General features: G+C 49.6%; 1 protein-coding gene across 3 annotated transcripts in view; it reads right to left on the minus strand.

Moving 5' to 3' along the window:
• Nucleotides 1-22,731, minus strand: part of PDE8A (phosphodiesterase 8A) — a 155,489-nt gene that overhangs the window by 109,982 nt on the left and 22,776 nt on the right. The gene's annotated exons all lie outside the window — the stretch shown is intronic.

Below are 22,731 nucleotides of genomic sequence, written 5' to 3' on the forward strand. Positions count from 1 at the left end.
CAGCCACCCCGGGGCCGGTGGGCTCTGACCTCGGGCCTGCGACCACCCGTAACCTAGCAGCTGCATGACTAATAGATAATTAGAGATAACGGTCACTATCTCTGAGCCATTAAAGAGGCCGGTGGAAGGACCGCTGTTTCGGGTGGCCCCAGGCAGGTGGGGTCCGGGCGTCATTGTCGGGGGCCGCACTCCTTGTGCGTTCCCTCTCGCGCCAAGACCTGGAGCACCATGCCCGCCTACACAGGCGACTGGGAGGCTGTGATGCTAAGAAGCTACATTTAGGGGCAAGCTGGGGACGCCGTCCTACTCTCCTATTAACCAAAGGACGGGGCGCCCAAGACCCCAAAGGCTCCTTGCTTGCGGGAGCAGAACCAGGCGTCCGCCGTGCCGGCGAGGCCTGTGATGACGCGAGACGCGCTGGCAGAACTACACCCCACACATATCGCCAGCGGCTCGCTGTGTGACCTTGAGCGAATCACTTAGCCTCTCTGTGCCTGGGTCTCCTCCCACGATCAGCTAGAGGGTGGCACTCCTGGGCGTCCATCAAGTACCCCGGAGCAGCCCACCTCGGACCCGCCCTTTCTCCCGCCCTCCCTGCGGCTCCCGGTCAGCCGAGACCCCGAGACCCCGGCGCCGACAGATCCCTTTCCTCTCCCGCCATCTACACCTTTCCTAGCGCGGCCCTGGAACGACTCTGAGGTGCCGCGGCTCCCGCCTCCGGCCCGGGAACCGTAAAGACCCGGACGCATGCTCAGGGCTGGAGTCCCTGAGGCGGCGCTGAGACTGCCGCACGGGCTCAGGCGGCGGGTTCCCTGCGGGGCTTCAAGAGGAGCCTAAGATCCACAGGCCTGGCGCCCCTCGAGCCGGGATATTCCGGGACGGAGGTGCACGCCGGACAGTTTCCCGAGGGCGGCAGAGCTGAAAGGCCACGTAACCCGAGGGCAGTTTTGTACTATTGGCCCTCTTTACTAGCCGAGTGGGCCCAAACCACCGGCACGTGACTTACATTATCAAGTTTAAGCACATTTAACAATAATCTTATGTGTGCCTCCCTGCCTTATAAAAGTACCAGCGGCTCAAAGAACATGTCTTGAAAGACACAGAAAAAGATTTTTACCATCAATTGTAGTGTTTCCTGCCTCTGTTTTGCTGGTTTTCGAACGTAATTTTTCCAGGCAGAATCTGCACTCTTTCTAAATAAAGAGTAATTGGTGAAGAAAACGCTCTGAAAACGCCTCAGAGTGCTTGAAAGTCTATCTCACGCCCTCTGTCCTCCCCTCCCCGCCTCACTGAGAAGCCCAGCCTTGATGACTCCTGGCACTGACCTTGCCTCCTCCAGGGGCTTCAGGCTGCCCTCTTGGCTCCCCTTCGCAGGCAGGACCTCGGTGTCCTGGGATCACCCTGGAAATCCTTGAGCCCTGCTCTAATTCGGGGTGGGGACCCTTATCCCCAGCCCCGCCTCGCTGGCCTCCTGCGCTGCCCTTTGCTGTCCTGAGCTGGACTCTTGCCCTCTCTGTTGCCAGAGAACTGTTGGATAGCAGCGTTAACTGATTTCCAGCTCTGCAACTTGGAGACCCTAGACTTAGAAAGCTAAGGCTAAGAACAAAGCAGGAGCAGACAGGAACGGTAGGAGTCGTCCACCCACTTCTGGGGTCACAAGGAACAACCGCCCACTCACTTTCATCCATACTCTGGAACTCAGCCTGGGACACTCCAGGAAGTCACAATCTCTCCCCGCCACCCCCCATCTCAGCTTCAACTGCCTAACATCAGTTCCACCCCACCCCTCCTTCCCTGGCCATAATCTGCACCTTGAGGTCCCTGAACACTTCTCTACCCAGTTTCCCCAGACCTCAGTAACAGGGGAAGCAAAAGGGGTCACAATGACAGAACTAACCCAAACCTCACTGACATGTGCCACCCACTGGCTCACCCAGGACTCCTGAGCCCCTATGAAGAATCCCACCCTGTGGGGTATGCAGGGAGCTCACGAACAATCCCACTCCTGCTGCAGGAGAGGCACCCCAGCCAGGGGGGTACCTGGAAGTTCCATGGCACGCAGGAGAACGTACTCCCCCACCACCCCGAATCCATTCCCCCAAGCAGAGTTGCTTGACGCCCACCAGGCTCAGAATTGCAGTTGAAGGTCAACTTCAATTTGGGGTTTTCTTTAAGATTTTTTTTTTTTAATGTGGACCATTTTTAAAGTCTTTATTGAATTTGTTACAATATTGCTTCTGTTTTGTGCTTTGGCTCCTTGGCCAGAGGCAAGTGGGATCCCAGCTCCCCAAACAGGGATCCAACCGGCACCCCACCCCACCCCCATAGCCCTGCACTGGAAGGCGAAGTCTCAACCACTGGACCGCCAGGGAAGTCCCCTCGCCCAGCTCTTATTCTGAGGTCTCAGGCATGAGGTCAGTGGGGCCGGGAAAGAAGTCACCCTAGGGACAGAGGCCAGCCTGGGCCCCCACCCACCCACTAGCACAGGCCATTCCCAGGAGACTCCTCAGTCCTCATGGCCGCTCCACCAGTTCATGAGAGACATGAAAGTGCAGGGTCCCACACAGCTTTATTCTATCTAAAACCCAAACCGACTGCGTTTCCACACCTCTTACACCTAAGCTGATCCTTTTTACAACCGGTGCTCCCTCCTGGCTTTATTTCCTCCTCCACCTAGGAGTCAGCGTTCAAAGACTGCTATTGGCACTCAGTTTTCTACTCCTCTCCTTGCCTTCCCCATTGAACTGGACTTGAAGCAGCCACAAGTGGGAGAGATCCTGCACCCTGAGGTGTGAATCCCAACCCTGCCATACATCCTCTCTCCAAGCTGCTTTCCTCTACTGTAAATCTAGGATTAAGGATATCTACCTCTCAGGGATTAAATGGCCTAACTGACATCAGATGCCTAGAATAATTACTGAGCGCCTGAGTCTCAGCTCGCCACCTCCTCCTGGGTCCTTTCAACACCACCTTTCCTCCAGGCCTCCCGCCAGACTGCCAGAAACTGCTGGAGGAAATGAAATGACCCCGAGGTTCAATACCCCTACAAATCTGTGGCATCAGACTTCACCAGGTTCATTTCTCTAGCTTTCAAAATCTTGTACAATGTAATTTTTTAATGTCTTTATTGGAGTATAATTGCTTTACAATGTTGTGTTAGTTTCTGCTGTATAACAAAGTGAATCAGCTGTACATATACATATATCCCCATATCCCCTACCTCTTGCGACTCCCTCCCACCCTCCCTATCCCACCCCTCTAAGTGATCACAAAGCACCGAGCTGATCTCCCCATGCGATGCAGCTGCTTCCCACTAGCTATCTATTTTACATTTGGTAGTGTATATATGTCAATTCTATTCTCTCACTTCATCCCAACTCACCCTTTCCCCTCCCTATGTCCTCAAGTCCATTTTCTATGTCTGCGTCTTTATTCCTGTCCTGCCCCTAGGTTTGTACAATGTAATTTTTAAATTGTTTTAAAATTACACATTTTATAATTTACACATTAATACGTGCTAGAAAAATAGTAAAAAAAAAAAAATCAGACTTAGCAGAAGTATATAAAGTGTGCAGAGGCAAAGGAAAGTCTCTCTTCCTTCCCCACTCCCTTCCTTCCGTAGAGGTAACTACTGTTAACAGTTTGGACCATATGCTGCCAGACCTGTTTCTATGTTAAATATTACACACACACACACACACACACATACACACACACGTATTAGGATATCACAAACAGGGCTGCGGTGAACATCCTTGAATGTATCTTCTTCTGTAAGGTGGACTCCTCAAAGTTGAATTGCTTGGTGAAAAGGTATGTACCCCTCACCCCACCCCAGCTCCAGAAGGGATGAGGGGAAGTGAAAACAGAGAGCCTGGCTGCGCTGAGGGATTGAGAAGGGGGAACTCTTTGGACCTGCCCTCTGCTCCTGGATAAGGGGGATCCAGCCACCCCCAGACGCAAGGCCTCTGTTGATCATCCTCTCCAGGCCCCTGGCCTCCTTATCTTTATTTCTGTCTGTACTCCCAAGCCTTTAGTAAAGTGTTTGAATGTTGCAGCCTTTCTCAGATAAGGGAGGGACTGGATGATCCGCCCCTAGGCCAGAACTGTAAGGAGCCAGCAGCACTTCCTATAGGTGAGAACAGTAGAGAGAAGCCCCCAGATGCTGTCCCCTCACTCCAGAATTCAGACGTACACCTGCATTTCTCTCCTCTATTTGGCTCCAGACCTTGGTACTCATGGTTCTCCTGGAGCTCAGGATTGACAACCTAATGTGGACCCCCTTCCTCAAAATGACCTTATTAGCTGCTGCCGTCTCAGACAGACTCCTCCACTCCCAACAAGGAGCTCTGCCCCCAGTGCCAGCTCCCTGGCTCCTTCCACACTTTCCCACCAGACCAGGGGGTCATATCCTCTCCCACCTACTGGAGAAAGTCCCAAATTCCTAACGTTGCGGTATTTGGTTGTAAAGGTCAGAGCCCAACTCCACTAGTTCAGCCAGGGTAGGTACTTATTGCTTCATCTCCCAAGAATACAGGAAGGGAAGAATACAGGGACCCAGATGCCACTAGGACCCGTCTCACAGTCCTGACACCTCAGCTCTCCAGATGCAGTTTGCTGTGATGCTGAAACCATGGCCTTTGGGAGCCCCAGTCTCTACCTCCACAGCCCCACAGCAACACCGTTGGTTTCCACAGCACAGGAAGTTCCTTGGCCCAAGTTCCTAATGCGGAATGTCCCTAATCCCAGGCCCCCATCACAGGGCCCCAAGCTTACAAGGGTCCCAATCTCGGTTTAATGCTCAGCTGTGACCATCTTAAAATTCTTAATAAGTGTTGAACAAGGAGCCCCATATTTTCATGTCGCACTGGACCCCACAAATTCTGTGGCCGGTTCTGCCTACCTCCTCTGAGAAGTGCACTGTCCAGGTGTGTGCAGGGGAGAGAAGTATGGGGCAGTGCGGGGGAGGAATTTGGTATCTTGGGGGAAATTCACAGGGTCTGCCCTGCAGGTCATGTTGTTATTTAATAACAACAATCCATGCCTCCCTCTACCCTGGACCCAGCGCCCCAGCCCTGGTTCAGTCCCTGGCCTCACTCCACCTCCCCGGTAGGTGGGACTGGCCTCAGGTTTCCCCAGGAACAGCCTTCTCAAGAAGCAGGTCACAGGGGGTCAAGTGACACACCAAGGTCACACAGCTGGATGGGGCACAGCCAGGACCCATGAAGTCCTCCAGCTCTTGGTTTCTGGGGGCCAGGATCACTGTTGACTGCCCCTCCTTCAGGGCAGGAGCAGGGGAGCAACACAGGGTCTCCTGGCCCGGAGGAGGAGAGCAGTGTGTCCAGACAGCCCTGAGATGGGACCTGTGACAGCGATGACACCGGCAAGCCTGTGTTAGGCTCTCTGACAAGCACTTCACGTGTGTGAGCTCACGTATTCCTCGTAACAGCCCCATGAAGTGCTTACTATCGCTCCTCCCACTCCCCTACCCCTGCCCCCATTTTACAGATGAAGACACAGGTTTTTTAGAAAGAGGGCTGATGCAGGTCTTTAATAACCCAATACCCACCCTTTACAAAGGCTCTTAAAAACAGAAGATGCTTCTTTACTACAATGAAGCATATTTATTTCCAGCTAAGAGCTTTCAAGATATTTAATAGTGAAGCACTAGAACACTCCCCAGGGCTGGGACTCAGCAGGTCTACTCTAAAGAGTGCCCCAAGACCAAGAAGCACTTAACTAGAGCATAATTAATGGATTCAGAAATAAAACAAAAGGCAACAACCATCGCTGCTATTATCCAATGTTGTCTAGATGGTCTGAGAAGTGCAATGAGATGTGGCTTAGAAGTTAGAGCACAGATATTGGAACTGGAGATAAAACTGATCATTAACGGCAAGTAATATAGCTTTATATCCAGGATACTCAGAAATCAATTCAAGAGTCATTAACATGAAAGATTTCTCTAAAGTGACCAGATTAAAAGTAAAAAAGTAGTACTCTAGACTATCATGGCCCATTAGAAAATATAATGACAAAAATCACACTAAGTGCCAGGTTCTGGGTTGGCCCATGTTTCCCCAGACCTCACCTTGGTCACCATGGTGGTAATAACCCACATTTTGCTGGCTCTTTCCTCCTCTACTAATGCAGGCCTCCAGCCTCCTGCAGCGTTTCAGCCAGTTACTTCTGGGAGTGTCTGAGGGGGGGTCTGAGGTGAGGTAGTGAGATCACCCCCCATTCTCTCTTTTGCTGGCACCCCACACCATGTTACCAGCTGGGCCCTGGCACTGACTCCTGATGCTGTGAAAGCTGAGGCCCTGGAGTCCTCAGGGTGCTCAAGCTCCTCTGGGCTCCAGGCACAAGTCGGAGAAAAGACACACTTACAGGGTCACCAACCGTGTCTCAGTTTGCCCAAGACTCTCCTCTCCAGGTTTTAACACTGAAAGGCCTGCACCCTGGGAAACCCTCAGTCCCAGGCAAACCAGGCCGACTGGTCACCTTACATACACACGCGTGTGCGCACACACACACTCATGCGCACAATGTCTCACTTTGTCTCCTAGGCTCTGAAGGCATGCTGTTTGTGCCCTGTGTCTTGCAGAGCTTATATCTGGGCAAAGAGCCCTTCCAGCATCAGTTCACAGACTTTCTACTGGGGACTCAGTCTCACACCCACCCCTGCATAGAGCAGGGAGACCCCAGAGCCCTGCGGCTTCCCCGTTCTCCTCCCTCGCCTGACACACATGCTCCTTCCCACCCCTTCCATCCACCTGCCACAGCTTTGGTTAAACCTGGAATTTGCACTACAAAGAAGCATCCCAGTCTAAATATCCCCAAAGCCCTGTGAGGTTGATGTTGTCATCAATACTCTATTGGAGAGAACGTGGAGGCTCAGGGAGGTTAAGTAACTTGTCCTAGGTCACACAGAGAGCAGACGGCAGAACCAGGCTGCACACTGTGCCCTAACTGACGCCAAAGCCCAACCTGTCTCTACTGTGCAAGCACTTCCATGAAAATAAGTTTTGGCGATAGTAAGTTACATACGGGAAACTGAGGAGCCAAACATCACTGATGCTTGAGAAACAGAAAGAGAAATATGATACAACCCAGAGCAACTGAGGGCTGCTCATTCCCAGGATAAATGGGAGGCAAAATGCAAAGCAGCACACTGTTTACCAAAAGTATTTGGGGCTTTTTTAAATGTCAGCCGCAATGATCATGAATCACTCCTCTTAAAGCTCTTAATGCAAAGTAACCCTCCTTTTCCCTCTGGCCTCTCTCCTGATTCATCAAGTTGCTTCTGAGGGCCTGAATCACCCGCCCTGAGTTCTGGGTCTCAGGCCTCCCACATCCCATGGGGAAACTGTCATTCTCTTCTCTCGGGAGGGGTGTCCTGTGTAACTGTGCCCAAGCCTGCTTGCAGGGGATAGAAGACTTTGGAGGGGAAAGACTCCAGCCTAAGAAGCAGTGCAGCTGGAAAAAGTCACAGTAACAGGCTGGGCCTCATAATAACCGGGGTCCCAGATTCATCCCTTCATGTACAGACTCTTTTGAGCGTCTAGCCTGTGTAGGCACTGGGCTGGACACTGAGGTTACAGTGATGGCCAAATAGCCCCTGCCTATTAATGGAGCTCATAATCTGGGGTGGAAGGCAGGCATCATTCAACTCCATCAGAGTATAATTATAAGCTGATGAATGCTGTGACGTACAAGGAGCTCTGATTGTGTATCACAGTAGGAAATGATTTAACCTTGAACAGAGGAGAGTGAGCACCAGGATGTTTTCCCTGAGCTGAAATATGAATGGATAGCTGTTTTTCCTGCCCAGCACCCATTCATCCTTATAGCTACCTAATTTTCCTCTGGGAAACCACAGTCACCCCTAGTATCAACTCAGATTATTTGGGTGGAATGTTTAGTATGTACCACATCCCCAGCCACAGAAACTGATTTCGAGATAGGCACATGATCCAATCCAGAGTTAATGAGGGTTGATGTTATTGGTTGAACCCCTGATCAAGCCATACCTGAAGTCAGGACTATGCTGGAACTTTTCCGCTTTAACAACTTCTGCTTTTGATTAAGCCTCTTTGGGTCTAAATTTTGGTCTCTTGCAACTAAAAATGTCCTATCTGGGCTACAAAGTAATAACATTAAAAAATATATAGGAAGGAACATTCCAGGCAGAGGTAAGAGAAAGCACAGAGTACAAAGACCCTGAAGTGAGAGGAAGGAGCAGGGTAGGTGCAGGAGCTAGCCCCTTCTAAGCTGTTGGCCACTGGTCTGAAGCTCCTTATGATCAGTTTCTTTTGAGGCTTCACAAGAACTCTGAGATGAGTATTAGCATTCTTATTTTATAGATGAGGAAACTAAAACTCACACAGGGGAGGTGACCTGCTCCAGGTCACAGAATAAGGACACCAACCCAGGCCTCTCTGACTCTGAGATCTATGCTGTTGATCTTCATCTTACATGTTTCTGTCCCACATATGATCTAACGGGACCACCGTCCCTTCTTTTCCATCCTACTCCTCTGACCACCTGGTTTCTAGTTGGGTTCAGCCCATGGAGGCACGGAAGAGGTTAGAATGCAGGAGGATGGGAAAAGCCAGTCTGGCTCTGGCAGCATCATGGCAGTGGCTGCAGCTGGGTTGGTGGCAACAGGAGCCGGCGGTGAGCATAGGGGCGGCACCTCTAGCAGCTCAGCAGCAAGGTGTGTGTCCTCCTGGGGCCTGGCAGCTTCCTGATCCCTTTGAAAACACCCCTGTCATGCTTCTGTGTCTCCAGCTCTTCCAACACCTTTTAGCCAATTCCTCTCATCAACACTGCTTTGCCTGAGATATCTCGAGTGGTTTGTATTTTCCTGGCTGGCCATGGATTGATGTAATCATTGATGGGGTGACTGTTACGAACAGTCTCACTGGCAGAAGGTGTTACTGCCAGCTGCTGCCGGGGTAGTCCGCTGGGCTCAACAAATAGCGGATAAGGCAGGGATGGCAGGGATGGCAGGGATGGGGTCTGATCTTGCTCTGCCTGCCTTCAGAGCTTTTAACTACCGTGCCATAGCAACTTCTCATTAAGGCAGGGAAGCCTGTCTGCCTCCTACTGAGCCCAGCTTCAAGGGCTTGAGTTAACTCTGGAGAATTATGTCCCAGGCTGGCCATGGACTTAAGGTGACTCTAGAGAGAAAAGTTTTCAGAGAATCAGATTTTTAGTTCCAGACTCGAGATCACCTAGGCCAGAACCAACAGGTTGTGATGAAATACCCTGCCCAAGAGTCAGAACTGCATTCACCCCTGACTGCCACCAACTCCCGTGTGACTTGACTTGAGAAAGTCCCCCTCCCCCTCCAGTCCCCACCTATGAAAGGAGGAGCTGAGCCATGGCAGACATAGTGTGTTTCCTCCCCAACACACCGTGAAGGGCCTGGGAAGCCGTTCTCCTCTCACCTGCTTCCCAGGCCCTTCCCAGCCCATGGGGTGATGCTTGATTGGTTCCAGCCAATTGCAGTCACTCCTTTCCCCAAGTCAGGGATTGGTTTAGTCATGAGCATGCAACACACCCCTGGTCAATGGGATGTAGGGGGTCTCTGGGGGATGATGCGGAGAGGGGTTTCTGGGAAGGTTTTCCCCACTCTGAAAATAGAGACACAAGAGAGACATCTGACTGCTTTCTGCCTACAGAATGGCTGCGCAAGAAAGGGATGCCTGGCGCTGTTGCAGCAACCTGACCACCGTGAGGGAGAGCTGCCAACACCTGAGGGTGGCAGAGCGGAAAGATGGACAGAACCTGTGTCCTCGCTGTCCTGAATGTAATCCCATAACTGCCCAACATCTGAACTCCTTGTTAGGTGGTGTAAAACAGTTTTGTTGTGTAAGCTATTTTTAGCTGGGCCTTCTGTTATCTGCAGCCCAAAGCCTTCTACGTGACATACGAGGCCACCAGATGAATTTCCCTGTCCTTTCTAGATCCAACATTTTGTGATTCAGCTTCTCTTTTCAAAGAAGGAAGCAGGCTTGGCAGGAGGGGACTTGTCCAAGGCCACACCATGCGTGTGGTGGAGCCAGGACCCCAAGCTGCTGCATTCTCTCCCACCATACCCCTTTACCCCTTCGTGCGAGCCCTTCACACAGTGATGGACATCAGTTCTTGTTTCTAAGAAATGCTTCATTGTGTCACTCACAACTTCTCCGAGTTGAAGGGGAGTATGGGGTTGGATAAAGATGACACTAGAGGACTTCGCTGGTGCTGCTGTCAGTGGTTAAGAATCCGACTGCCAATGCAGGGGACATGGGTTCGAGCCCTGGTCCGGGAAGATCCCACATGCCGTGGAGCAACTAAGCCCCTGCGCCACAACTACTGAAGCCTGCATGCCTAGAGCCCGTGCTCTGCAACAAGAGAAGCCACCGCAATGAGAAGCCCGCGCACCCCAACAAAGAGTACCTCCACTCTCTGCAACTAGAGAAAGCCCGGGCACAGCAACAAAGACCCAGCACAGCCAAAAATAAATAAATAAATACATACATAAATAAATTTATTAAAAAAGAAAGAAAGATGACCCTATATAATTTCCCACCCTGCAGCCTGCCCCTCTGCATGGGTGCCCTTGGGACCCAGCAGAATACAGAAGTCTGGGTGGGGGCAGGACTCTTTCCCAGCACATAATTAGTAAGCTTGGCAGTGATGGTGCTGCCAGCGTCCATGGGCCACCCAACTACCGTGCTCCCAGCTGCAGCTGATCCAGAAGATCAGAGAGGGTGAGCTCAAAAGGGCTCCTCTTCCTTCTGAAATGTGAAAGCTTGCCAGTGCCCACATGAAGGCTACAGAGAGCTCAGAGAATCCTGATTTCTGGCCTCCCTTTGGTAGGAGACCAGACTTGTGTAAATTTAGTGTTCTCCGGGCCCACGGTGGCAACTTGTGAGACCCTCCTGGTTGCTGGCCACCCAAGGGACAGAACCTGGGTATCTCTGCTGGAATCAGCCCCATCCCAAAGTTAAGCAGGGAATCTCAGCCAGCACAGAAAGAAGGAGAAGGATTCCATCCCTCCACAGAGACTCAGCCACAGAGCTAGCTGGAGAATCAGGCAGAACCAAAGTCGTATCATTGCAGCAAGGATTGTTCTTTAGTACTTTTACCTAACTATGACTATTTAGGCATGTAAAAGCCAGCTTTTCTCTCCCCTCACAGTGCTTATTCTTAGACCCTGGACAACCAGGTCAGATTTGTGAGGTTTGGAGTGACAGTCACAGAGGGTGCCTGCAGCCCAGGAGCCCACCTTTCCCTTTTCCCTAAACAGGGCTGATGGTCTAGACTTACTCTCTGGGGTCAGTGAAGGACTTTAGTTTGTAAGTCACAGAATCCAACTCTGGCTGTTTCAAGCAAAAAAAAAAAAAGGACTTTTGGGGAAGGGCTATCAGGATGCTTTGGGCTGTAAGCAGCACAATAACAATAGGACTTCTTATGTCACATAACAAGAAGTCAGGCAACAGGTGCTCTAGGACTGGTTCAGCGGTTGTGCGGTCACGTGGTCCCAGCCCCCAACATAGCCTGATGAGCCCCACCTCCTGGTACTCGCACCCTTGTGTAGCCCCTGCCATGTTAAATAGCGCTGGGAGGACTTCCCTGGTGGTCTGGAGGTTAAGACTCTGTGCTTCCACTGCAGGGGGCGCGGGTTCCATCTCTGGTTGGGGAACTAAGATCCCACATGCTGCGTGGTGTGGCCAAAAAGAAAGAAAAAAGATACTAAAAAAAAAAACATAGCGCTGAGCTGTGTGGCCTGTAGGACACTGCAGAAATGACGGCATGTGACTTCAAGGCTGGCTACATGGTAAAAGTCACTGTGGTTTCCACCTCATTCTGTCCCTTGGATCACTTCCTGTGGAGGAGGCCAGCTGCCGTGGGGTGAAGACACTCAGGCAGCTGTAGGAGAGGCCCATGTAGAGAGGAACTGAGGCCTCTTACCAACAGCCTCGTGGGTGAGCCATCTTAGAAGTGGATCCTCCGGCCCTGATCAGGCCTTCAACGGTCTGCAGCCCCGACCAACTGTTTGACCACAACCTTGTGAGAGAACCGGGCCAGAGCCACCGGCTTAGCCACACCAAGCTAGGCCTTGGACTGAGTTTTTGCACATCACCCTCACCACATGCATACAGTAGGCATTATTATTTTCCTCATGCTGCAGAGCAGGAAATGGCACAACCAGGAGGTGGCTGAGATAGGATAAGACAAAGCCATCCCTTTAGGGGTCAGGCTGGGAGAGCTGCCCCATCTCCTGCTTAACTGTAGCACTTCAGGGACCCCCTGTTCTAGGCCACTTGCCCTGGGTGTCTTGGACCCCAGTTATTCCTCCAGTATAGGGCTCTGCTAGTGCCTCCCAAACTGCCTAACTTTCTGGTGGGGCCAGTGGGAAATCTTTACTCCCAGGTTCGCTAAATCCATGTCTGCACTTACCCCTGCCTTGTGCATCCCCGAGCTGACAACTCACCCTCAGCCTTATCCACAAACCCAGACAGTTCCTGGGTTGCACAGGTGCACCTGAATGCAGTATGTGCAGGAACAGCGATGCTTTGTTAGAAACAAGGCCACCTGAGGCATGATGCAGCACCCCCGGGAGTAGATTCCATCCCAAAGTGGCCCTCGGGGAGGTCCCTGCAACAGCAAGTCCCATACAGGGCTGCTGCCAGAGACACCGTCTGGTGCTAGTCTCTCCTGGGGGTTTAGGCTTATGCAACTTTTTCTAGGATTTAACTTCCTTTTTCTGTTTTGGTCTCTATGTTTGTTATTATGCCTGTGTCTGAATGAGCTTTGTACAACTCCTATGTAAGTGGGTGAGAAGTAGCTAAAAAGCGGGGAGCGGTAGGGTCAGAGCAGGACAGTGGGTCAGGCTGTCACCATTCATTTGAGAACCAGTGGCTTTCAAATTGCTTTTTAGGAAGGGAACAATTTTGTCAAAGGAAATAAGAGCAGGAAGCACTGAAGCCTTTGGCGAGATGGGAGTAGAAACTTCACCTCTCATCAGTCCCCTACTCCCAGGGGCAGCCCCCCACTCCCAGGGGCAGCCCCCGAGGCAGCTCTGCGGAGAACAGGGAGCACTTTCAGGACTGTCCCCCAAGCCCCCACCCCCTGCACAACTGGCAGCGTAACAGACCAGCATCTGTCACGGCTTTAGTCCTGTTTCTCTACCATTAGGATTAGGTGCAGCTTCATGTGCCAGAAAAGCCTAAATAACAGAAGCTTATACAACATAGACGTTTACTTTTCTCACTGGTAAACAAAGCCCAAAGAGAGTATTCAGAGATGCAGCCTCAGGTGATCCAGGCTCAGGACCATCTGAGTGGCCTGAACTCACTGTGCAGGCACCCGTCTAGCAGCCCAGCCTTCTCGATCCCCAGCACGTGGCTGCACCTCATCATTCCAGGCTGGTTTCTCTCACATTCACATGCTGGCCAGAAGGAGGTGACTGACTCCCCTGGTTTGCCCAGGACAGAGAGATGGCCCAGGACGTGGCACTTTCCGTGCTAAAACCAGGAGAGTCTCAGGCAAACCAGGACAAGTGGGTCACCCCGGACGAAGGGCATGGACGCTCCCTTAAGGACACTTTGTGGAAGTCATACAACATGTTTCTTCTATATCATTGGCCAAAACTTAATCATGTGGCCCCGTTTAGCTGCAAGGGAGGCCAGGAAATGGCGATTTTATTCTGGGTGGCCGTATAGTCAGTTAAACACTTAATATAAGAAAAGAGGGGGAAACAGATACTGGGATCAACAAGCAGTCCCTGCTGGTTTCCCTCCTTCATCCCAACCCGCCCTCTGAGCACGTCCTGCTGCTGCACCTCACACAGATGCAGGCTTTTCCCTTGGCTCTGACTTTTATTTTTCTGCTTGGCTGCAGTTAAAATTTCCCTCCAGCAATGTGGCTTCCAGCTGCCCTGGGTATCATCACCCCAGCCTGTCCTAAATCCAGACCGGAGACTGGATTGCTGGAGTCACAGCCTCCTTAACCACCTCAACTAAACTGCCATCCAGGCCGGATGCTAGGCTTCCTTATTGAAGAGCTTCAAAGGCAAGGAAGTCTCAAGGTTCGTGGGCAAGGCAAGAACGGCAAAAACAGCCTTCCCTTTCCTCCCCTCCGCTCCCTTCTCTTTCTCTTCCTTCCCTTTCCCTTTCCATCCTCCTTATCAGACATCAGGTAGTAAAGGTACCGTGATAAATGAAACAGACACAGTTCCTGCATCCAAGAGATTACAGAAGAGCCTATGGAACAGGTAGCGTAACAATCCTGTATAACAGGTATGATGAGGACCAAGATAGAAAATCAGTGCTGTGGGATGCCTAGAACAGACCCCCAATCCAGATTTGAGGGTTCAGAGGGTCTCCTAGAACAGAAGACCAAATTTGGTCCTGAGGGATAAGTAGGGCTTGAGTCCTGAGGGATGAGTAGGAGTTGGGTCCTAAGGGATGAGTAGAATGAGCTAAGTGGGAGAAGGGAGTGTTCAAGTAAGTACATGAGGCAGCCAGTAGAAAAGCCACAAGGCAGGAGAGAATGTGGTCCCTTCAAGGGACTGGAAGCAGCTCAGGGAGGCTGGCACTAGGAAAAGGGAGGGGCTGTGCTGGGAAGTGGCTAGAGATGAAATGAGGGTGGTCATCAGGGGCTGGATCACAACCGTCCTCATGAGCCATGATGAGAAGCTGGCACTTTGCCTGAAAGGACCACCTAGGCCATGTGCCTCTTAACCACCCAGTTGCCCTTGTACTCTCAGCTGTCAGCCAGGGCTTGTCCTGGGTCAGTCCCATTATGAACTGGCCTCGTGGGCAGTGGCTGATAGTAGAAGACAAGAGTGTAGCTGGACCCCTAGGAAGGTATCCTGTTTGGTCAGGCCAGAGTTGAAGATGAGCCAGCCCTGCCCACTGCCACACTGTGGGGTGACAGATGTCCCACCCTGTGCCCCATGCCCACCATTGGGTGGTTTAGCCTCTCCCCTGCTCCCAGACCTGGGCCCTGCTTCCCCACCTCCCTCTGGTCAGGAAATGTTCTGACAGCCCATTCTAGCAGGACCTCAGGATGGAGGATTTGGGGGCCCCCTGCCCAGGGACATGCAATTGGTCGGCCTCCAGTCCTGGGGGGAGGGTTGCAAGGAGCTTCCCGTCTGGTAGCCACTTGCTTGCTGGCGGGCATGGGAGCGAGCGCTGGGGTTAGGGACTGCCTGAGGGATTGCAAAGCTGCAGCGGTCTGGCATGCTTCTTTATTTTTTCTAATTCAATTTAAAGCTGACTCTAAGTCACTATCCCACCGAGCTGGTAAGAAATTCAATCTCAGGCGTATCATTGAGTTTCCCTCCCCCAACTCCAATGTTTTGTCAAGGTGCCGGGGTCTTAGACAGTACCAAAGCCTTGGGGTGACCCCTCTGGTCATACCAGTGGCTGCAGGACCGTCCCCTATCCCAGCCCTTGTACCCCCCTCAGGCGTGGGGACTCAGCTGATCTGGGGTGCCCCTCAGGGTGTGGGAATTGCAGGGAAGAGGTGTGCACTCTGCGTCTAAGGTGCCCTCCCTGAGTGTACCTGGCAGCCTTTCCCTCCAAGGCCTTGTCACCTCCTGCACACTGCCTAGAATCAGGGCGTGGGAACTCTCCCTACCCTTCCCTGCCCTAATCACACTCTGCCCCTTTCCCGACTTGGGTAGAAATCTCTCTCTCTCCCTCCTTTTAGCTCTTAAAAGCCCACCCTTTCTTCCTCTTCTACGATGTGTCACAGAATTTCCATAGAGCCAAGGTTATTACAAAAGAGAGCCATCGACTTCCAGAAGCTTCTGTGCTCTGACCACCAAAAATACCCAAAGCAAGGAAATACCAAGGGACTGGCTCCCTGCTTGAAAGAGCCAGGGGAGGGAGGAATACAAAGTTAATATCTCAACAAATCATCTGGCCTCTTCTGCGTGAGGAAGCGCATGTCCCTTATTGTCACAGGTACTGCTGTTGTCAATCTCACACACTTCCTGGCTCTGTCATCTGCCAGTCTTACCTGGTGACTTTCCCTGGTTGAAGCTTCCCTCACCCAACATCATCCTGGGGTACTCGGACCCCCTTAGGCTGCTGCTGTATTAGTCAGCTTTCATTACGTTATGCTGCAGTAACAGGCAAACTCAGAATCTTAGTGGTTTACAACCATATAATGTTTAGCCTACTATGCTTCCAACCTTGCAATGAAATAATGCAGTTTTTTTCATTTTCGATGTGAGAAAAATCAACTCTGTTATGAAATTAAATGACTCCTAATGGACTGAAATCACAAAACGTATGTAAATGTAACTTTGCAACTTGAATTAAAAAAAATAAACATCCATCTGAATGTGGAAGTATACCTAATCTGTCAGAGGATAAAGATTAAGGTAACTTGATGATTATTGACTCTGCTTTGTGTCATCCACTAAGTCAAAAATGCTAACTGAATACATTTTTATTTTTTTTTTTAATTTAATATTTTATGTTATTTATGTTATTTATTTATTTAGGCTGCGCCAGGTCTTAGTTGCAACATGCGGGATCTTTTTTTTTAGCTGAGGCATGCATGTGGCATCTAGTTCCCCGACCATGGATTCGGGCAGACAGTCAAGTGAGGGCGGGGAGTTTCAGTCAGGTGGTAGGACCTCATCCTTGGGGCCTATAGTCAAAAAAGGGGGATGGTCAAATGCAAAGGAGGCCTCAGCTGTGGGGAAGCCAGGGCACTGGCAGAGAACTAGGATAGAATATAAGAGCAAGACCCATACCCGGCAGTGGAATTAAAGATGGCAGTGTGTCCGCAGCAACAAGGGCCAGTTACTAGAAATGAGACTGTCCCAGAGCGTGGAACTAGGATGACTTTAATTTCCTCCAACTAAATTGCGGGGGGGAGGAGGCAGTTACACGGTGAGGAGGATGGGTCTCTCTGGTGGGGCAAAACAAATCTAGCCAAGGTCCAAGGAGAAAGGCAGTGACAGGGAGCAAGGCAGACCATCACAGGCATCAGGAGACTGAGAACGGAATTCGGAAAATATACTGTAGCAGATGTAATTAACCTATATTTCACTGTCCCAACACAGCAAAGCTCACCTGGCTTCTGACACCTCTCTGTGCCACTAACTACGCAACAGAGAGACTGCTGGGAGAGCCCTGGAATAAAACTCCGCAAAGCCCACAGCTGCCCTCCTCCAGACCACTCTGTCAGAGGGAGGCTGCTCCTGACCCCCCCACTGTACTCCCAGACAGCCACCCCAGCTCTGACCCTCTGAGACTCACATCACCCCGCGAGGCCAAAGGCTACTCACACTCACTAAGGGCCTTGGGACTTGAGATCAGTCTTCTCCACCTCAAGTCCTAGGCAAGGTCAAGGTTCACGTGGCGATGCCACCACATGACAGTTGCTTCCGTTTAATTCTGACCGACCCCCAGTCCGGTCCACCCAACCCCACTCAGGCACCGCTGCATGGCCATACTCAGGACATCATCTGACAGAATGTCCACTAGCTTTCTCTGACCACAACTTCCCAGGTTCATCAGTTCTCTCTCATACCTCTTCGCTTTATAATAGCAATAACCATTATTAACCAAAATAACTAATAATAGGGAGTGTTTACTATTTGCTAGGCACTATTCAGAGCACTTGACATGTATTGAGTCATTTAATCCTCACAGCACGCCTAGGGTATAAGTGCTATTATTATCCTCATTTTACATGATTTGAAATCTGAGGCACAGAGAGGTTCAATAATTTTCCCAAGGTCCCACAGCTATAAAGTGGCTATAAAGAGCTGGGATTTGAAAACAGGTGGTCTGGCACCAAAGTGCGCACTCGCTCTCTCTTTCATTTCTTTACATTTTATTGAACACAGAGAAAAGTACATATATCATAAGTGTACAAACAGATGAATTTTCACAAACTGAACGCCCCTGTATAACCAGCACCCAGATGGAGAAGCAACACTACCAGCATACTGGAAGCTCCTCGGGCCCCCCTTCCAGTGCCACCCTGTGCCCTCGGACAGCAGGATTTGTTTACCCGTCTTTGTGCCTCTGTGGCTGGCCTCTTCTGTCATCCTCACTGCTCACCGCCAGCGCACGCTGCTGGGAGACTTAGTGGTACTGAGCAGTTCTATACAGCAGGCGCTGTGCTGGGCACGAGGCTTGTGTGCCTTTCACTGAGACTATCAGGCCTTAGCTCACCTGTTATCCTAAACTCCCAGACCTCTTCTTGGGTCAGCTCCTTCTGTCAAACCCAAACTCACAGCCCTTACTCTTGCTCTCTTGTGTGCCTTGTCAATAGCCAGTGGACATTCTGAGAAATGCAAAACTCCAATTCCAGATCAGCCCAACTGTCCAGCTCGTGCCCACATACACAAGAGTGGCAGAGCCCTGCTGAAGAGTAACACGACCTTGCAGAATGGAATGTAAATGCATGATGTCCAAAGGTAGCTGGGTGCCACGTGCTGCCCAGGGCGCTTTCTCCACGCCCCCGACCACACCTTCTCCCCTCCTTAGAGAGGCTTTTCCAAATGTTCCCCCTTCTCAGGCCAGCTTCCCTAACCCCACCCTCCCACTCCCAGCACAACTGCTTATCCCATTTCAGTAAGCAATCCTAGAAACATTTGCCATAAGCAAATTTAAAAGGCAAACTAGGAAAAAAAAAAGTTATTAACTGTAAGTGGCAAATGGACTAATAACATTCTTAACTTTTAAAAAAATTACATACAAATTGAAAAAAAAAACCCTCTTGTTCTCCAATAGAAAATCGCCAAAGTAACAGACAATACACAAAAGAAAAATTACAAATTGTTGATAAACATTTGGAAAAAGACTGATCTTCACTTCTAATCAAATAAATGTAAATAAAATTGGCCAAGATTAAAAATTGATAATGTCACATTCTCCCAGACAGACTAAATTTTAATTCCTGAATCCAATTAGCAGGGTGCCTGGGTCCACTTGCTCTGGCCTGACCTGGAGTCCACAAGTATCACGCCCTCAGCTTGCACTGAGGGACACTCACCACCATATTTATTATGGGAACATTGTTGAGAGCCTTGCCCCTTAAAAAGGGAGAGTGATTTCTTCAGGCCTAGGCTCAGAAACTACACTTCTCCTGAGTCACTAGCTTCTATTAAATCTCAGGAACTCTGGGACTGCTTTCCTATCTGTTGAGGCTGTAGAAGCTCAGAGCCAAATGTGTGACCCAACCCCCTGGCAACCATGCAAGTCTCTGTGGCATGCATTGCCACATACGACCTGACACCTGACTCAACTGATTAGTCTACTCCTGTGTTCCCTTGGCCCCAATTCTCTTTATCTGTTTGTTTTTTAATCCTACAGTAAGTATTCTTTACCTCAAATCTTTTTTGAATAAGCAAAGGAGGGCAGTTCTAATGAAGAGGTCGTCAGCCCTCTGCTGTTCTCCATACTCTGAATGAGTCAGGTTGGACCTTCAGGTTCACGTTTGTCACCACAGCAGTATGAGGTGTCTGTGCACTAAGCTAATGGCTTCTGGCTCTGCAAATTAGTTTCTTGAACAACAATTCCTAAATACTTAACAGGTTATTTTCAACTGCCTTATTGAATATCATATAATTTTCTCAAAATGTTCTTTCAGGAACACCATGTGGCATTCTTTTTCAAGATGGAGGTGCTATAAAATCAACAAATTTGATAGACTGTTCAAATTTCAAAAGGGCTTGGAACATTTCAACTCAAGAAATAAAGAAGGCCTATATAATACAGAGATAATACCCAGCTATATAAACCAAATGTCTTCTGCAATGTGTACATTTATTCCATATATTTTCTTGATGAAAAGGCAAACTTTAGAGAAGTTGCTGAAATAAAACATGGGAAAAGAAAGCATATGAACTATGCTCTGTTCACTTCGGTAGAAGACAAATAAAATGTCCGAATTTATCCTTCAATGAAACTGTCATTCAATCCAGAGAGAAATTATTGTTTAAAGGTAGAAAAAAGAAGAATGTTAAAAAATAGTTATCTCAGCTGTAATTCCAGGGAACTCAGAAGTCAAACTAGGATAACATCCATTCGGACCCTGCTTGAGTGTTCAAGTATTTGGAGAAACATGACAGACGTGGTAGTAACGAGCCAAAGCAGAACTTAGACATCCAGACTCTATCCTTTCTCTCTCCCTGCTCCCCTTCCCTTTCTTAAGTTCTATCAGTCAGGATGCTTCTGGCTGCAAGTAAGGAAAATTAACCTCAAATTATTGTGTGATAAAGTGGATTTATCGACTCATGCAAACACGAAGTGCAGAGTGAGATCTTTTGAGCCTCAAGAGAGGTTTGGTAGGGACTCTGGCTCTGGGACTCTGCAATTCTCCGAGCTTTTTCTTGCCCAGGAGCTGGCGTTGTCCTCACTGGGGGGTGGGGTGGGGGTGGGGACATCTATCCCTCAACCACTCCAGTCCAATTGAGACAGTTTATATCACATGCCTGCCTCTGAACTAGTGACTGGGACCAGAGGACTTCATGTCCTGTCTGACTTAGGCCTGGGTTATGCATCTATTACTGAACAAATAACTGTGGCAATAAGGACATTAAGGACCACCCTGGAGCTGGGGGTGGGCTAAATCGCACCCAAACTTCACAACTGCTATGCATAAGAGAGGGGAAAAGGAGAAGAATTACAAAAGTTACCAAAGAGGTGTGGTAGAGACTGGCTGGCTGTTCAAAGCCAGTTCCTCTCCTTCCTGGGCACAAACAGATATAGATGGATCACATTTCCCAGCCTCCAGGGCAGTCAGGTGTGGCCAAGTGGCCAATGGAACAGACATGGACTATTTCAAGATCTGGTCCCTAAAAACCTCTCACCCACAGTCCTTCATGCTCTTTCCCCCTCTGCAAGCTGTCCGTGCAGACATGCACAATGATCTTGGGGAGCCACGTGTTGAAGATGGCAGAGCCACAAGATGGAAGGGAGCCTTGGTCCCTGAATCGCCACTTAGAGAAGAGTCCTCCACTGATCAGGAACACCTATTTTAAACTTCACGTAACTGAGCAACTTCTTTCAAGTTGAGACTTTTGTATATTTGGGGGTTTGTTACAACAGTCAGCCTATCCTAACAGGTGAAGGAATTAAGGTCCACAAGGTTGGATGACTTGCCCAAGATAGAGTTAACCAACGAAACAAACACAAAAACACAGAATGCAGTGATCTTGCCACTGGAATGCAAAAACAGAATAGAAAATAAGTAATAGTTATGAAACCACAGGATAAAAAGAGAAGTAATGAGCAATACAGCATCACTAAGTATCTTTTAGGCAGAATGCACAAGTAAGGAAGCGGATCAACTGGAAAGCCCTTTCTATGTCAAAACTTTTGGAAATTTTCCCACAAGTTATCTCCCACAAGTTATCCATTCTTCTCTTAGCAAACAGAATAACTGGAAAGTTTCTCTGATAACTGAGAATGCAAACTGCCTCAGAGTCAGAATTAGGAATAATAACTGTCATTACACATAAAAAGCAGTATTAATTCTCAAGCTGAAAAGCATTTGTGGGCTTGGGCTGAACCCCAGTGCAGGGGCAGTGACCATCTGTCTGACCAGCACCCTCCCTTCCTCTGAGAGCTGCTCCCCATCCAACTACCTACTTCTGTGAAAGCTGTTGCTCATCATAGAAGCCACCATTGGCCGCTGGGCAGGCAGGTGTTCCAAGCCAGGCTGTCCTAGTTCTTCCCAGGGACTCTCAAATTGGAATCAAAGGAAGAGGCTCAGTCCCTCCCCATTAATGAAGCTGTGAAATATGAGGCCAAGAGCTATTGGTGGGCACTGTTTCTTGCTGAGCAGAAAGAAGCAGCCCAAGAAAACGAAGATGACACCACATGAAAGGGAGAAGAGTCCTGGTTTCATGTGGCCCAGAGGCTGGCATACCCCTGTCCTTCCCATGGTTTGGTTATGTAAGCCAGGCTATGGTGGCCCACAAATTTCACTTTGGGCCTCAGCTTGTTTAGATTAGGTTGATGTAACTTGCAATCAAAAGAATCCTGACCAATAGAATCAGGAAAATTGCCTCAAAAAACAGATAAACAAAAAAATTCATAATATCTCACAAATCTCCAAAAGTAAAATCAAAGTACAGAAGTATCAATGTCGAGTATGGACTCAGAAATCAGTGCACCAGGATTGAATCCAAGTGCTGCCAGTTTCTAGCCAGGAAACCAGTGGGAAATTGTTAAACCTCCCACTTGCCTCAGTTTTCTTACTCTTAAAGGTGAACCTTTAGGGTGACACCAAGCCCACTGGGTTTTCTTAAAGATTAAATTAGTTAATACACATAAAGTACTTAGAACAGTACCTGGTATGTAGTAAACATTCAATACATGATGGTTTTATTGTTACATTTGATCAATCTTAGTTGATTTTCAGGTTAGTGTCCCGTGTTTTCAGTAAGTCAAGGTGGAACCAGCCAGGTGAAAATAGGTGCTGACCAGAGAAAAAAAGCATGTTTGTCCCACACAACCTGACCCTCAGCAGTGCACCATCAAATCCAGATGCTCTTTCATTTGTAACGAAGGGACAACTTCTTTAGGGGCCCACCAAGGAAAGGCCAGTTCGGCAGTCTCAGACCCCTCCAGGAGGTGAGCGAGGATACGCTGTATCAGCCACCAGCACGCTCCTCTGCTCCCTAGGACATCCGTTCTCTCCGACCTCCTTCAACTCCCTGGGCCCTCAGGGCCACAGTGAAACAGGCAGGAGGGT

The sequence above is a fragment of the Balaenoptera acutorostrata genome, chromosome 3 (genome assembly GCF_949987535.1).
Source record: "Balaenoptera acutorostrata chromosome 3, mBalAcu1.1, whole genome shotgun sequence".
Lineage (NCBI taxonomy): Eukaryota > Metazoa > Chordata > Mammalia > Artiodactyla > Balaenopteridae > Balaenoptera > Balaenoptera acutorostrata.